Genomic DNA, 18455 nt, shown 5'->3' on the forward strand with positions numbered 1-18455 from the left:
ACAATAGGTTTCAGAGTAGCAGCCGTGTTAGTCTGTATTCGCAAAAAGAAAAGGAGTACTTGTGGCACCTTAGAGACTAACCAATTTATTTGAGCATGAGCTTTCGTGAGCTACAGCTCACCTCATTGGATGCATCCGATGAAGTGAGCTGTAGCTCACGAAAGCTTATGCTCAAATAAATTGGTTAGTCTCCGATGCATCCGATGAAGTGAGCTGTAGCTCACGAAAGCTTATGCTCAGATAAATTGGTTAGTCTCTAAAGTGCCACAAGTCCTCCTTTTCTTTTGGCCTAACAATGTCTCTAAGTTATTAAATATATTTGGCTTGAATTCTATTATTTTTTATAAATGAAATATGTCTGGTTTAAAATGACTTTGTATTCATTTTTAATAGAGAATATTTTTATTCATCTACTAAATTATCCTTTCAAGAAAATTATCATACTCAACTATAAGTACTTAATGAGGCACTAATTAGTACTCTTAATTTCCCCCATTTAAAATTCCATTGAGAAATGAGGTCAGAAACCTGGTTTAATATATGAGACACTTCTCTGAGTTTGGAGGAAAAACTAAGCAAATTTAATATATACCTGTCATCATTTTCAAAATGGACAGCCCTTTCCAAAATGCAAAAACAACACAAAAGTAAATCTCAATTAGAAATAATTCTCTAACGCAGGCAAACAGCAGTGATCTCAACATGATGATAAAAGAAATCTGCAAAGCAACTTACTGGAGCAAGTTGGTCTAGCAATGTGTCTCTTCACTTCAACTTGTGAATCGATTTAAATGTTTCCTCACCTTTCATTTAACAGTACAAAGACAACCCTTCCCACTTCAATCAAAGTTTCTTGCTTTTAAATATGCAACTTTCCAGAGCATTATATGAAGGGATGGCTGTACTGTAGGTTTATTTGTAAAACAGCTTATACAGTGTCTCACTTCCATCAGATGCAATAGTACAATGAAGTGCAGCTCCGCCTTTCTTCCCGCACAGAGGCTCTGACAGAGCCCTGGCTTCTTGCCAGCAGCTACAGCTCTTGCTGTTCTTTGCAAGGGGCATGGTAGGCAAATTAGAGGTTATAAACATCTCCAATACCAGGAGAATTCGTTTAGAACTTGTAAATGAATTTCGACATGTTAAAAAAAAATCAAAGAAAAAGCAGACAGTAATTTTTAAAATGCAAATATGTTCATAATGTTTTCCGGAAATTTATGCACAGTCACCCATGAACTTCATTGTTGTATTTGCTCCACACTGTGTAGTGACTGCAATTATTTAAAAATTGCTTTGTTGGGGGCGGAAGGTTTCCTTTGGCATTGACTCTCTTCCAAGTTCAAAAGACACATATCATCTGCAGACAGCGCAGGGGATAAATGTAAAATTAAAAGGGGTGCTGGGACAAGTGCTATCGTTTTAGAGACATACAATGGGCTGGTTTTTTGTTTTTTGTTTTTTTTTCAAAAAGGAAACATTTATTTTAATCCTCCATCTAAAAAAGCATGAGTAACAGTCCCAATGGGAGGGACAAATCTAGAGGGAAAGACTCTGGGCAGCAAGCAATATTGTGCTCCATAATGTAACTTGAATGGTTCTCCCTACAGCCTCAGCCAGTCAGCAGAAATGGAAGCAGCTGCGGACAATGGTCTGAGGCAGTTTAACACTGAAGCCTTAGGGGACATGGGGAGAGTTAAAAAAAAAGCTACGGGGAGGTGAATACTTCCACATAGGAAATAAAGAAGAATGAGAGATCTGATTGATGATGGTTCCTTATTGCTTCCCTGACTGTATAACTATGCAGTGGCAGCCCCGCACAACTTGGTATGCTCTAAGAGACTTGCATGCATTAAATCCTGTGTCCTGTTTATTGTTATCTTTTTACTTAGACTAGATGTCGGAGTCTACATTTTCAGTGAAGGCCATGTCAAGTAAGCATTATTACTACATTACCACAGTCTCTCTGTGGATAAACACAGAGCTTTCATTTATAACACTGCTCCCGTAGTTCATCAATGTAAAAGCGAAAGTATTCCATCTTATAACACACACAAACAATACAAAAGCATCCCAGGCAACCACAATATTTATGTTAGTTTCATTGTCAATCCATTCCTGTAAATTTAACAGCGCATAAAATGACAATTCATATTACAAGGTACAGCGAGAGTACAGCGCGGTAAGGTCATTAGATACCATTTGAAATGGCATGACATCATATGCATTTAGGAGATAACATAACCAAGCGGATTATGTACAAAAAATTTCCAGTCACCACTATCACCTTCATAGTTGCAGGCCCAATGCAATAAGTACTTATTCCAGCTGTGGCTAAAACAATAACACCAAACAAAGCATTTGATGCTAACAAGTATGAAACATTACAAATTCTTCAGTCATATCAGAAAAAAGGGACTACTGGTGGTCATTTGGGTTCTGCTCATGTGCATTTTCCAGTCTTTTATTTCACAATTTAACTTGTTCTTTTACCCAGTTCTCCCTGGGTACATCTACACAGGGATTAACGCCCCACAGTTGGCTGGCCTGGGTCAGCTGACTCGGGCTTTCGGGGCTCCGGGGCCAAAAATGGCTGTGTAGACATTTGGGCTTGGGCTTGAACTCTGGGACCCTCCACACTCTCACAGGGTCCCAGAGCTTGAGCTCCAGCCCAAGCCGAAACATCCACACAGCAACTTTTCAGCCCTGGAGCCTGACCCTCACGAGCCAGAGTTAGCTGACCCAGGCCAGCCATGGGTTTTTTATCCCCATGTAGACGCAGCCTAAGTAACAGATACATTCTGCCCTCTCCATACCCAGGGAACACCACTGTTTTAAGTGCGGCACCATCGTTAAAGGTAATCTACAAAGTGGATGAAGAACTGGGGGGAGAGTGTCGCTCTTATTTTTAACTCTTTATAAGGTGGTGCTGGGGATTCACAGTGCAGGGGATGTGAAAGTGGGCAGCGAGTGAGTGAGTGTGAGTGTCAGAGAGAGAGAATAAGAACTGGCTGGTAGGTTTTTGTTAACAGTTTCCTGGATGATTTTGCAAAGCTGTTTAACAAAATGCTTATTGTATATTATAACACATAGTATCTGTGCCTTGGGCCTCAGGTTGCAAGGTAAAACTTTATAATGAATTTCCTGATTTCTGTTCACTCACATTCTCACCTTTAACACTGTATTAAACTTACAGCAGTACTTTGCTACTTTGCATTAATGACTGAGATATCTGTTCCAAGTTAATGGATGAATTATTAGTTTAAATTAATTAGTGAATAAACAGAAAAAAGCAAGCATTACAAAATATATTTTAATTGGCGTTTTATTATTTAGGCGAATACCTCATGACGTACTACTATATGTGCTGTAGTATATTGTGTACAAATATTAAAGAGTCTCTGGCTTCAATTCAGGAAATCTCTGTTCAGAACTGCATTTAAGCATCTGTTTATCTTAAACACCTCCTTGACTTCAATAGGATTTAAAGTGCTATCTTGAGTTGGCGTGGACTTAAGCACATGCATATGTGCTTTCCTGAATCGGGACTTTTGGATTGGGAAAACAGACTACAGCACTTGGATGTTTTAATTTATGATGAGACGGGAAGATGAATTATATAGTGTGAAGATTAGCAATGTTGTACTGCAGTTGTCTGCATGGAAACTGTATATAGAACATTGTTATTCCTTCTCTGTGAATATATTCATTTTACATTCCAACCTATTTAATGTAAGATTTACATAACAGTGAAAATCTTTTTATTGTACATAACACCTAAAGACTTTTTGAACATGACAAGCAAAATTAGTTCACAACAGAACTATGCATCATTGCTCTCTAATCACAGTGTATTCTATGCATATATCTTTCCTGTACTGTAAAATGCTGTCCATATGCAGGAATGCCATAGCATGATAGGCTCTATTATAAACTGAGCAATGTCAACAGGAAAAGCACAACAAAACTCTCACCACCTCATCATTTCTGTATACATTTCATTCACTGATACTTCAGGTGGCTGGTTATTGCTGCCATGAATCCTAGCAAGTGAGCAAAAGAAGTGTTTTATTTAGAATTTAAAATTTCAAAAAGAAGCCAGGAGAGGAAAACAGAATGATGTTTTTCTGGTTGCAACATTAAATAGGAATTTGTTCTTATATCAAGGAAACTTTGCAGAATAAAACAGTCAGATTGAATACTAAGAAGTGAAGTGTAGATATTAACCAAAGTGATATTATGAAGGTTTTACTAAAAATATATTACCAAGCATATATACAATACAATTCCCCCTACAGACCTTCCACCTGAGGAAAAAATGAAGGGTCTAACTCACCGTAGGGGTAGGGATAGCTCAGTGGTTTGAGCATTAGCCTGCTAAACCCAGGGTTGTGAGTTCAATCCTTGAGGAGGCCATTTAGGGATCTGGGGCAAAAATTGGGGATTGGTCCTGCTTTGAGCAGGGGATTGGACCAGATGACCTCCTGAGGTCTCTTTCAACCCTCATATTCTATGATTTTACTCCAATTTTTCATTGATGTAACTGCTGGAATCAATAGAGTTACCCAGGCTACCCCATTCCTCACAGATTTACAATCACGCTTAGGTTAACATACCTTGTGCATGTCGGCATGCCATGTGTACTAAGTGAACACATATACTGAGACATGACAACCCACAGCAGCACAGAGCATGCAGTAAACATGGGTGAAATCCTGGTCCACTGAAGTCAATGAGAATTTTGCAATTGACTCCCATGAGGCCAGCACACCAGTTATGCAAGTTGTGACTTTGCCTGACGTGCACTGCACGTCAGCAGGGCACTGAAAGGGTTAATAAACAAATATTTTTAAATTATTCATTAATCTCACCCCTCCCTTATATTCTCCAACTTCCTTTCTTATCCCCTATACCAGGGGTCGGCAACCTTTCAGAAGTGGTGGGCCGAGTCTTCGTTTATTCACTCTAATTTAAGGTTTTGTGTGCCAGTAATACATTTTAACGTTTTTAGAAGGTCTCTTTCTATAAGTCTATAATATAGAACTAAACTATTGTTGTATGTAAAGTAAATAAGGTTTTTAAAACATTTAAGAAGCTTCATTTAAAATTAAATTAAAATGAAGAACCCCCCGGACCGGTGGCCAGGACCTGGGCAGTGTGAGTGCCACTGAAACCAGCTCGCGTGCCATAGGTTGCCGACCCCTGGCCTATACGTTGTCTCTTCTTCTCCCCTTTCTCCCACCCATGAGCCGCTGTTGTACATTCTCTGCCCCTTCTATTGCCCACACCCCAGTCCCTCGGCCGCTTTCCCAACTGTGCCTGCTGTGCTCTGGGTGCTGGCAGTCAAATGGAATTTACTGCACCCCTGCTTTTTAAAGCTTTGTGAAGTAGGATTTTTGTCAATTACACTGGACTGCCAGCACCAGGAGCAAAGCACAGAAGCTGGAAAGTTCAAAGGACAAACCAGGAACTGAGCAGCTGGGGAAAGGAACACAACAAAACAAGGGAAGTGCCCTTTCCCAAGGGATCCTGGGTGTCTAAAATCAACATGTCCTGAGCAGTCCGCAGGGAGGAGGAGATCCGGGACCTCAGGTTAGTGAAAACTCTAGAGAAATTACACTGACATCACCAGCCATGACAGCAAAGCCTTGCTGGTTTGCCACCAGAAACTCAAGGTGAAATTTTTTACGTCTTATTTTGTTATCAGCCTAGAATGTTTCTATCTGAAATGTTTCTTTGTGAACTGAAGTACAAACAGACATTAATACCAACAATATTATGGAGGCGTCAGTAATGACTTCACAGCGAAGGTTCATTTGAAATTTATAGTTTAAAAGCAGAACTTTAAATCCTTCCATTTCACACTTTAATGATTGAATTGCATCTCCAAACTTGACCCAATAGCTCTTCAGAGAATAACTGCATTTCCAATGTCAATTTTTGGTAAGATATTTGCTACCTTTTTCAGAGAAAACATTTTAAAATGCTCCCTTTGCTATAATTTGGCACTCTTCCTACCCATTTCTTTGGGTTCCACACTTAAACAGTCTCTCTTCCCACGGATGCCGAACTTCACACACACATTCTGAGCACAACGTGTCAGACAGTTATTCATGATACCCTCCCTGATTTGGCCAAGATTATCCAACAACACTACTTATATCCTACCCATGTATCTTGGGTACTTAGATGGCCCCCAATACTACAGTACCTGAGTACCTCTCAATCATTGTGTATATCCTCACATACATCCCTGTGAGGTAGGGAACTACTATTCTCCACATTTTATAGACAGGGAACTGAAGCATAGAGAGGCTAAGTGACTTGCCCAAGGTGACATACGTGGTCTATGGCAAAGCAAGGACTTGAACCAAGGTCTCCTAAATCCATCAGCTACTTGTGTTTTGGCAGGTTTCCCTGCCAAATAAAGCAGATTGAAAAATGTATTGAAAAATCATGTTAATTTTTCAACAAATTTAATTTTTATTTAATTTTTCTCAACTGCTCTGTCCCTGACTCACCTGCTGTTGGGAAAGACTTGAAAACAGAGCACAAATAGGGTAGGCTCTGGGGTGGAAAAGGAAGCTCTGGAGGGCCAGGCAGAATGACTGGTTCTAGAAAAGGCCTGAGGGGTTGAGCAGGTCTCCAGGGAGACGGAGCTTTCTAACAGGGATGTGCATGAGGTGGATGCAGCCAACCATTTCAGTGCCGAGGTTTCAGCACATCAAGTGCTCCACACAGTGCTGCTGACTCAATGCAATGAGGAGCCATGATCGCAGTGTGATGGGGAGCCCTTGATTCGCTGACCACCCCAGGCCTAACCCAGGGATTTTAAGCAAGGTTGCTTTTCAATATCACCCCATGTCAATTTACCAACACGAACAAACCACCCTTCTGCACTTAACCCATCACCTTCATTTTGTTCTAAAGTTACAAAGAACTATATGGTTTAAACATGAACGTGATCCAATGCACTGATGAGCTCCCTGCTATGATGCTAAAGATAGAAACAGAATTGCGCGGGGGGGGGGGGGGAGACAATTCCAAGAAATCTTTGGCTTATCCATTATTATGCATCAGGTTTTTGGAGCACAGAACAGAATACTGTCAAGATGAAAATGACAGGATTATTTTCTAATCTCTCAGTGATGTCAATTCTTTCAGAAGCTACAAGTGCTGAAAAAATTAGCAAAATGCTAAAAACGACTTAAGTTTTGGAAAAAGATCTAAAAAAAGACAACTGAAATTAAACTCCTACATGTGCGTCTACACACACTGTATATATTTGAACACTGAAAGTATTAGCATTAGCAGTCTTGCGCCACCTCTGAGTCAGGCTTTCAACCAAAAGCATCACACATGGAATCCAAGTGGAGCTCTGTGCATACAGAACAAACCTACTGTACTGTGTGATTCTTTTTCCTGTATAGTAAAAGAAGGAGTCATCCAAAAAGAAACCTAAGAAACACAAATAGACTCTGACACACAGTAGCAAACTTAAACTTTTATAGCCGACAGACTTTACTGTCCAATTAGCTTTTGACAAGCAGACAGACCTTTCGGCAATTTTATTTCTAAAAGCTTTCAGAGCAACATGGCGCTGGCTAAGTACAACAGCAGAAATGGCTTACATAAAATTCTGAAAATAACACATTCACTCTAGCACGCCAACACACTATTTTTAATTGTGGCTCATTAATGATGTAATAGAAGAAGAATTATGTTCACTTCCACTCCCATTCCATCAATACAGTGAGATAATAATGCTGCTGTGCCATACCAAAAGGAATACTTATGCTTTGTAATTTAAGTAATCTAATTGAAAAGCAGAATGCAGTGATTCATTCCTTGCTCTATGTGCAACTGTAATGTGTTTTTGCATATCACAGGGCTCAAGCAGGTGCAATAGGGTGGTTAATATAAAATGCAAGTAAAACAGACCTGGGAAACAGGAACAAAAGTCAGTTGAAGCCCTAAAATCTTTTTTAAAAAAAGTTTTATTGCAAACCAGGAGAGCTTCACAGAAACAGCTTGCAACTTAAGGCCTGCAAGGTTATTTAAACCAAGTTCATATTTAAAAAAGTACTGTAGCATTCTGAAGTAATGCTCCAAAACACTACAATTTAAAACAATGTTACTGTAGGACAAACCATGGAACGTGAGCATATTGGGCCTGATCCGAAGCCCACTGAAGTCAGTAGATGTCTTCCATTGACCTCATTGGGGTTTGGATGAGGCCTATTCAGAGTAAACAGTGTATGCAAAGAAATGCCCACAAGAACTGCAGAGCTTAGGAACAGAATCTCCAGCCGCACCATCCTGTGCCCGTTCAGAAGCCCAGTTGCAGGCACTACTGCAGAACAGAAGGGAAGTGGTGGGACGGTGTGGACACAGCCCAACTGTTCCCCACCACAAACAGTGCTTAGGTCTTTGTGGATCCATGCACACAGTGGACCCTTTTGCCATAACTCTCACCATACCCACACACTACCCCTTTGATGGAGTGCAAAACTCCACAATTGAGCAACAGAGTTCCCTCACACAGGTTTCTGCTGTTTGGTATGTTAACAGAGAGGAAAGAGGCTGTTTCCGCTGTCTGGGCTACTGGCCTTGCAGATCCAATTAGGTTTTGAGCCGTTACTCAAGTAAGTTTTCCGAAGAATATTTTGCATTTCATCTAAACCCCCTTTTATCCAACAATCTTTACTTGCTTTATGAAGAAAGGTAATTATTATTCTCTTTTTAAAGATGGAGAAACTTGAAGTGTACAGGTTTCAGAGTAGCAGCCGTGTTAGTCTGTATCCGCAAAAAGAACAGGAGTACTTGTGGCACCTTAGAGACTAACACATTTATTAGAGCATAAGCTTTCGTGGGCTGCAGCCCACTTCATCGATGCATAAAAAGGAACATATAGTAAGAAGATATATATATTCATACAGATAAGTTGGAAGTTGCCACACAAACTGTGAGAGGCTAATTAGTTAAGATGAGCTATTATCAGCAGGAGAAAAAAAACTTTTGTAGTGATAATCTAGATGGCCCATTTAGACAGTTGACAAGAAGGTTGAGGATACTTAACTTAGGGAATTAGACTCAATATGCGTAATGACCCAGCCACTCCCAGTCTCTATTCAAACCCAAATTAATGGTATCTAGTTCGCATATTAATTCAAGCTCAGCAGTTTCTCCTTAGAGTCTGTTTTTGAAGCTTTGCTGTTGCAAAATTGCCACCCTTAAATCTTTTACTGAGTGGCAAGAGAGGTTGAAGTGTTCTCCTACCAGTCTTTGAATGTTATGCTTCCTGATGTCAGATTTGTGTCCATTTATTCTTTTGCGTAGAGACTGTCCAGTTTGGCCAATGTACATGGCAGAGGGGCATTGCTGGCACATGATGGCATATATCACATCAGTAGATGTGCAGGTGAACGAGCCCCTGATGGTGTGGCTAATGTGATTAGGTCCTATGATGGTGTCACTTGAATAAATATGTGGACAGAGTAGGCATCAGGCTTTGTTGCAAGGATAGGTTCCTGGGTTAGTGTTTTTGGTTTGTGGTGTTTGGTTGCTGGAGAGTATTTGCTTCAGTATTTGCTTCTGTCTGTAAGTGAGGACTGGTCTGTCTCCCAAGATCTGTGAGAGTGAGGGATCATTTTTCAGGATAGGTTGTAAATCTGTGATGATGTGCTGGAGAGGTTTTAGTTGGGGCTGAAGGTGATGGCTAGTGGCATTCTGTTATTTTCTTTGTTGGGCCTGTCCTGTAGTAGGTAACTTCTGGGTACTCTTCTGGCTCTGTCAATCTGTTTTTTCACTTCAGCAGGTGGGTACTGTAGTTTTAAGAATGCTTGATAGAGATCTTGTAGGTGTTTGTCTCTGTCTGAGGGATTGGAGCAAATGTGATTGTACCTTAGAGCTTGGCTGTAGACAATGGATCGTGTGATGTGGCCTGGATGGAAGCTGGAGGCATGTAGGTAAGTATAGCGGTCAGTAGGTTTCCTGTACAGGGTGGTGTTTATGTGACCATTGCTTATTAGCACAAGGATAAGGGGAAAATGGCCCAAATGGCAGTTAGGTATCTTACTACCTATTGTGCCTTTGAACATCTCTCCTAAATGACTTGCCCAAGATTACACAGCAAGTCAGTGGAAGAATCAAAGTACAACCCACTTCTTCCAAATCCAAATCCCTGGCAATAAACACTGTACCACACTGCCTACTTTAAGGCTATTTCAGTGCTTTTAACATCAGATGCACCTAAACGCTGACTGATATATAACCCAGCAATACCACTGTCTGGATTGCTATGCTCTGCCTCTTTAGAGAGTAGGCACTATTCCACTGAATGACAGTAAAAAGAAAGGCAATTTACACACACGTTTTTCAGCAGTGTTTCATCGTGGCAAACCAGCACTTGGTATGACGTGGACTAGGAGTCATATCATAGTCAAAAAAGCCTTTCACTGACATGTATGGCCCAAAATTCGGCAGTCCCATCTCATCCTTTGCAGAAGTAACATCTACTGCCTTGTTTTGTTTCTCCTACAATAGTTGGCCGCAATACAGATACTCAGAAGTTGGATGGCCAATGAACTAGCTTCTCATGGTCCTTTCGGTATTCACGATGTTATCAGTGAGAGCAAAGGATACACAGAATCCTGAACACAGGTTTTTGCAGTTAACTAGATGGGGGAATGGTTTTCAGATATTTTGTTTTTAAAAAGATTTATTTGTAGCTTTAAGATATCTTATGTGTGTGTGCAGTTAATGATAAAGAGTCTTTGGCCAAAACTGTCCAACCTGAATGCATGAAGTCAATGGATGATGCAGATGTGCAATCTATATTTAGGAGCCTAACTTTAAATTACCCAGGTTTGAAAAAAATTGTCCTGAACTTTTTGGTATTTAATTATTTTTAAAATATTTTAATTCATCATTAAAAGAAAAACTGCATCCATTCTTCTAAACTATAGTCCAGAGGTAGAATGTTATTAGGAAGAGGCCAAATTCACTGTGATAAGAAGTTCCCTGTTCATTCATGCTGACAGGTGTCTCCTACCTTTTGGCAGGTCAATATATCAATGCCAGCTTTCCTTTGCATAACAACATGAATAATATTATAGCAGGATAATATGTTACAGATGAAAATACTTTATGTCTCACTGTAATCCATTCATTGGTTTATGGATCCAAAGTCCCACAGGCGTGTCACAAATCCACATAATGTCCCTGAGTGCTGGATTTGAATCTCTGACGTAGCTGGAAGACGTGTAAAACCACAAATAGCCAGACAACTCCCTAGAGACCATGCAGCTATGACAACTGAAGAGGCCTATGAAGGCAATGAGTGAACAGGAGGAAAATGAGCAGGGGAAAAGTGTGCAAAGACCACTATATATGCACAAGGGAGATCAAAGTCAAGACAATATGATTCATAGATTCCAAGTTGAGAAGGACAACTGTGAACAGTTAGTTTGACCTCCTGTATAACACAGGCTGAAGATCCTCCCCAAAATAATTCTTGTGTGAACTAGACCATATCTTTAAAAAAATATTATCTAATCTTGATTTAAAAATGGCCAGGGATGAAGAGTCCACCACAACCCTTCATAAATTGTTCCAATGGTTACTTACGCTCACAGTTAAAAAATTGCACCTCCTTTCCAGTCTAAATTTGTCTAGCTTCAACTTTAAGCCACTGGATCGTGTTATACCTTTCTCTGCTAGACTGAAAAGCCCATTATCAACATTTTGTTCCCCATGTAGTTACTTATAGACTGTGTTCAAGTCACCCCCTAACCTTCTCTTTGTTAAAATAAACAGACTTGAGTTCTTTGCACCTATCATTATAAGGCATGTTTTCTAATCCTTGAATAATTCTCATGGCTGTTTTCTGAACCCTCTTAAATTTCCAATATCTTTCTTGAATTGTAGACACTAGACACTGTATTCCAGTAGCAAGTGCCCAATACAGAGGTAAAATAATCTCTCTATGCCTACCTGAGCTTCCCCTATTTAGGTTTCATGGGATCATGTTAGTTCTTTTGGTCTAAGCATCACACTGGGAGCTCATGCTCAGCTGATTATCCGCAACTCCCAAATCTTTTTCTGAGTCACTGCTTCCCAGGATGGAGTCCCCCATCTTGTGTGTATGCCCTTCATTCTTTGTTCCTAGATAAATACATTTCCATTCAGCTGCATTAAAATGTATATTGTTTGCCTGTGCTCAGGTTACCAAACAACCCAGATTGCTCTGTATCAGAGACCTGCCCTCTTCTTTATTTACTACTCCCCTAATTTTTGTGTTGTCTGCAAACTTTATCAGTGATTTTATATTTTCTTCCAGGTCTTTGATAAAAATGTTAGATAATTTAGCACCAAGAACCTGCAGGATCCCACTAGAAACATACCCACCACCATGGTCCCTCCTTCTCTCCAAACCCATGTGTGTGACCACTAGGCAGCTGGAGCATCACAAGTCCACTCAGTGTAGCATAGTATGCTCCAAAGTGGATTGGCCCATAAATTTTGGGCTTCACAGGGCTTTAAGGCCATGCCACTGAACTCCTCTGAGACCCTGCAAAATCCTCACTGGACAAGAAAGTTTTAACTCCAGAAAGGGACAGGGCCCATTGGAAAAAAAAAAAACACATTTGTGTGATGGTTGTTCAGAACCAAATAAAGTGATCCACAGGTCCCTGAATCAGTGTACTTTTGCCACAAGTATGCTCAAGAAAACGGTTTCTGCACTTATACATAACTGATCTTGGGAAGAGAAAGGGGCAGGTCAGAGACAGGCAAAATGTTATTTAATAATGCCGCTTTATAACCTGTGTGCTCTTCCAGTTTTATGGACGAAGCTAAAAATCACCCTCTATTAGAAATGACCCTAGACCACAAAGTTCAGATCTGGATCCTAACTTTCCCAAACTTGCAAGCAGACCTAGATTCCAGGTCAGACCCATGTCTAATCTATACCACTATGCCTTTTATGGCCTTTATAATGAATAGCCTCGCTGCGGGATCACAGTACTGGTTTCATTCATATTTACATTGCTATTTTGAAAGACAATGCACATGATTTAAAGAAAGTGTTGGAAACTTTTCAGATTTTGAATATTTTGCCTTTTGTAGTTTACAGCCCTAGTAGACAAATGCTACTTCAGCTTCAAGTCATTTAATTTTTATATGGCTTACTAATAAATGAAAATCAGAGGGACTGCTCATCAGTACTAAATGGAACATACCCATAGGAGGCACTACAGGCAGCCTGCATCTCCCTAAAGCCATGCACTGTGTTGTTTCATGACACTCACTCAACCACACACAATAAAGCTCCCTCTACTCCCTCCCCAGAACCTCCCTTTTACAAAAGCTTACACTCACACATGTAAACAAATGAACAATTGCACTATGTGTCTGGCAGCCTGTAGCTCTCCTTCTGATTCACAAAAGGCACACCCCATTGAAAAGATCCACATGCAGGAAACTCTAAGCAAGCACACATATTAGCAAAGCCTCATTTCCACTTAACACAAGTTGCTTTGGAAACCAATGCAGCTCACTGGGGCCTGTGCCCTAGAAAACCTTGTGCCCCAATACGAGGGTACATAAGAATGGGTGGACCACTACCACTTCAGCTCCTTTTCAACCACTAAAGAGGTTATTTACCTTGTCCAGAAACTGGAGTTGTTCGAGACATGCATCCCTGGAGGTGTTCCACGAGCTGTCCTCTTTCTCCTCTGCCTCCGAGTCCCTTGCTAGACCTTTGTGACTGAGAAAGAACTGGAGTGGGGGCAGTGTCTCCCTTCCCTATATACCCTTATATTAGGGCAGAAGGGTGTCTAGGGCCCAAACGGACAATTCTGACAAAAATCTCTGATCAAGAGTGCATGGGTGCACATATCGTGACATGGAGCACTCATTAAGACATGACCTGAAGAAGAACTAGGAGGATACTAGGAAAGGAAAACCATCTTGATTACATTGGTCTGAGGTCAATTCTGCACCAGGGTTTAAAAAAAAAAAAAAAAAAGAACTACACAAATAAAGGACATCACACTGGCCTGACATAATTGCAGATCCAATATCTTATGTTCCACAAGGGCTAGAAACAAATGAACGTTTTGTATCACTTCTTTTTCTTAGCATATGTGCAAGCTGCCTCAGGTGGCATGTAACCAGGATTCATCACCCAATTCAGTCTGCTGGTTGGCTCATTAACTTCCCCGGCCTGGGCCGGGTACTGACAGGGAGCACGACATGAAAACTGGGAATATCAGATAGTCACGATAGGTTGTGAGATATCAAACATTAGAAGAACATTAAATTGATTCAACATCTTCCTCTTGCACTAGCTGAATTCTGACATTATTTTGATCATCGGCTACCTGAAGAAAGGTTAGCTCTAGAAAGCAATGCTTTTTACCACCTGAAGGCATGGAAGAAACTAAGCAATCAGATGGCATAAAGTAGTAATCTTCAGGAGTTTGCAAAGATTCTTAGTTATTGGACTAGTATGAATGCTTTCAGGACTAGTACAATTTTCCAAGCAACAGCCCTAAATCACGGACCAAAGAGGAAATATGTTGATTCCCAGCGCTGAGCTTGTGGATTCCAAAGAAACTTACTGACTTCATTCCTATGAAGCACATATAAATCAGTGTCCATGGGCCTGCTATGCTCTCCTCCACTCTGCAGCAAGGAAGGGAGCAAACATGTACAAATACCATCCAGATTAGTCCAAGCAATGGGAAAAAGAGGGCAGGAAAGGGATACATTGTGCATTTTACTCTTCCCCGCCCCGCTGTAATCTTGCTGTAGGATTTTGAGCAGCATAGCTGGATGGGGAAGAGGAACACATTTTCCCCTTCAGCAACCTGATGTTCCAAGCTCATGACCTGCTTTTCTGACTTCTTACCGTTCGCAGTGCTGTTTTTGTGCGTCGTCTTGGAGCGGAGCAGTAACTGTTTGCAGTGCTGTGGTGCACTGGAAATCCTCCTGAGTATTAAGGCTGGTCCTTACAAAAAGAACGTCAGCTCCATGGCTTTTCAAATCCCCTTTCTGAGAGCTGACTAATGCTCAGAGATACTAGTGGCACCATGACCACGGTAGCCAGTCATGCTGCTTGAGGAAGGGGGAGTGAAGGGCAATAGTGCATCAAGATGCAGGCACGCAACAGAGATGTCCCAAGACCCAGGGGGTTGCTGTTGGAATTCCTTGGTGGCTCTCATGCTCTGCACGGGCCTGATACCACATTCCCTGCCCCTTTCACACCATAGCTAACCGTTGTCCCATGAGAGAACACAGCAATTCATCCATGCCCTCAACTGTGCAGGTTTCTTACAGTAATTTTCCAACACTTGTATGTGGAATGGAAGAAACGGTTTGGTTTTTCTATTCAGAAAGGAGGCCACAGGATTTTTTAATGGCTATTTATATAGTATGTTCAGGGATCATAGTTTTACAACTGTACTGTATTTTTGCCCTTACTCAGGACAAAAATTCGGTCATTCCTTTTGAATGCGAGCAAAATAAAGGCCTGGAAAATGAAGAACAGAGATGAAAGATGAGGTTCTTCATTGCAATTCATATTTAAACCCTCTTTATTTAGGAAATGCTAAAACAAAACAACACAAAGTAGTCTGAGTGACAGAAGTGCTGATTCTGCTGTTATTCAAATATTGATGCACCATTTATAGCTCTGGTTCAGAAAGGAGACTTTACTGTTTTAACTGCACCAGTGAAGAATGTCACCAACAAAGCAGTTAAGCCAGCCAAAATATTAAAGATAAAATAAAATTAACAGACCTCTGTAAGAAGTCTGATATTCCAGGTGAAGATTTTTAAAATATATAATTGAAAGGTACCTATTTAACATAAAAATACTACTGCAGACTGCTGTAAAATCTGATTACTAATGTCAGTTCTATAACAATAAGAGATTGTATAGGCATTTTCCTACAATCCACTATATTTTATAGAATACCTTTCTTGAGATGGGATTGTATAATATAGTCTCTGATCCCACAAATACTCATGCATATGAATAACTTTAAACATGAGAAGCCTCATTGATTCAACTGGGACTAATCATTTGCATGAAGTTAAACACCTGCATATGAGTCTGCCGGATAGCGTTTGCTCAGGTAGTTAATTTCAGAAACATAAGTACACTACTTTTTTTTTTTCTTCTGGATTTGCCATTAAAATTTTATGTTATTTTTACTTACACACACACGCACTCATCTATCAATGCAGGTTATAAAGACATCCTGAGATTCAAAAGTTAATAATGATTACATTAATTACAATCGAATTTGTGCCAAAACCTTTTCTATCACTTACCTCAAATCATCTGAGCGTGTTTCAAGATGCAGTCATAAGTCTCTCTTTTTCCCCTCAGCACACTAGACATTGCAGCCCTTTTTTCTGATGTCTCATATTAAAACTTTTCCATTGTGCTCCAGGATACTTAAATGAAAACAAAACAAACACTCAGAATGAAAATGTCACTTCAAGTGGTTGCTAGGTGGCTCAGGGGAAATCCCTGACCTTTCTCCAATGTATATTTTATTTCCTAAAGCAACTGTGTTAACTACCCAGAGCAGAAGCACTCGGATGACTGTTTTGTAGGTTGCACTTTTCCCCCTCAATTGCCTTAAACAACTTTGAAGTACTTTTAAAAAATCATGTTCTCTGGTACACTATACTGTACTATAGTATGGTCGTTAATGAACAAATGAGTACCTCATTCAACAAAATACAAAATTGCATGAGGGAAAGGAAAGAATCACCGTAGATGCAAATCAGAAAAATATGTTGTGTTAAATAACAAACTGCTACAGTAGTGATCGTTCATGATTATTATTTAAGGAAGATTTATGTGACGTTTGATTGACTGCCTAAAGATCCACACAGTTCACTTTGTCACATTCATCTTTTTTAATACTGATATGTGGGAAAATATCAGACCAGACAGTAAATATGTACTACAATATTTTGGAATTTACAGAACACAAGACAGACTGGCTGAAGGAGGGAGGAAAGAAGGGTGGGAGGGTGAGTGAATGAGAGAGAGTGACTCTCTGTGTGAACTCAAATGTGAAATTGCAGAACTATTAACTATAGTTTGTAACCTGTCCTTTAAATCAGCTACTGTACCCAGTGACTGGAAGATAGCTAATATAACGCCAATATTTAAGAAGGGCTCTAGAGGTGATCCTGGCAATTACAGACCTGTAAGTCTAATGTCAGTACCAGGCAAATTAGTTGAAACAATAGTAAAGAATAAAATTGTCAGATGCATAGAAGAACATAAATTGTTGTGCAAAAGTCAACATGGTTTCTGCAAAGGGAAAGCATGTCTTACTAATCTATTTGAGTTCTTTGAGGAGGTCAACAAACATGTGGACAAGGGGGATCCAGTGGACATAATGTACTTAGATTTCCAGAAAGCCTCTGACAAGTACCTCACCCAAGGCTCTTACGTAAATTAAGTTGTCATGGGATAAGAGGGAAGATCCTTTCATGGATTAAGGACTGGTTAAAAGACAGGGAACAAAGTAGGAATAAATGGTAAATGTTCAGAATGGAGAGAGGTAAGTAGTGGTGTTCCCCTAGGGTCAGTCCTAGGACCAATCCTATTAAACCTATTCATAAATGATCTGGAGAAAGGGGTAAACAGTGAGGTGGCAAAGTTTGCAGACGATACTAAACTGCTCAAGATAGTTAAGAACGAAGCAGACTGTGAAGAACTTCAAAAAGATCTCACAAAACTAAGTGATGGGGCAACAAAATGGCACATGAAATTTAATGTGGATAAATATAAAAAGAAAAGGAGTACTTGTGGCACCTTAGAGACGAACCAATTTATTTGGGCATAAGCTTTCGTGAGCTACAGCTCACTTCATCGGATGCATACTGTGGAAAATGCAGAAGACATTATATTTATAATTTTATAATACATATTTATATATTTATTCATATATATTTTATAAAATATATTTATAATGTCTTCTGCAGTTTCCACAGTATGCATAGAATCATAGAATATCAGGGTTGGAAGGGACCCCAGAAGGTCATCTAGTCCAACCCCCTGCTCAAAGCAGGACCAATTCCCAGTTAAATAATCCCAGCCAGGGCTTTGTCAAGCCTGACCTTAAAAACCTCTAAGGAAGAAGATTCTACCACCTCCCTAGGTAACGCATCCGATGACGCATCCGATGAAGTGAGCTGTAGCTCACGAAAGCTTATGCTCAAATAAATTGGTTAGGTGCCACAAGTACTCCTTTTCTTTTTGTGAATACAGACTAACACGGCTGTTACTCTGAAACCTGATAAATGTAAAGTAATGCACACTGGAAAAAAGAACCCCAATTGTACATACAATATGATGGGGGCTAATTTAGCTACAACTAATCAGGAAAAACATCTTGGAGTCATCGTGGATAGTTCTCTAAAGA

At 40.1% G+C, this 18455-nt stretch overlaps 1 protein-coding gene across 1 annotated transcript in view; it reads right to left on the reverse strand.

Moving 5' to 3' along the window:
• ATXN1 (ataxin 1) overlaps positions 1–18455 on the reverse strand; it is a 283979-nt gene that overhangs the window by 196009 nt on the left and 69515 nt on the right. The window contains exon 3 of the mRNA XM_084619906.1: positions 16339–16464. The gene's annotated coding sequence lies outside the window, so the exon portion shown is untranslated. The remainder of the gene's footprint in view (positions 1–16338; positions 16465–18455) is intronic.

The sequence above is a fragment of the Lepidochelys olivacea genome (assembly GCF_965140295.1).
Source record: "Lepidochelys olivacea isolate rLepOli2 genome assembly, chromosome: 2".
Classification (NCBI taxonomy): Eukaryota; Metazoa; Chordata; order Testudines; family Cheloniidae; genus Lepidochelys; species Lepidochelys olivacea.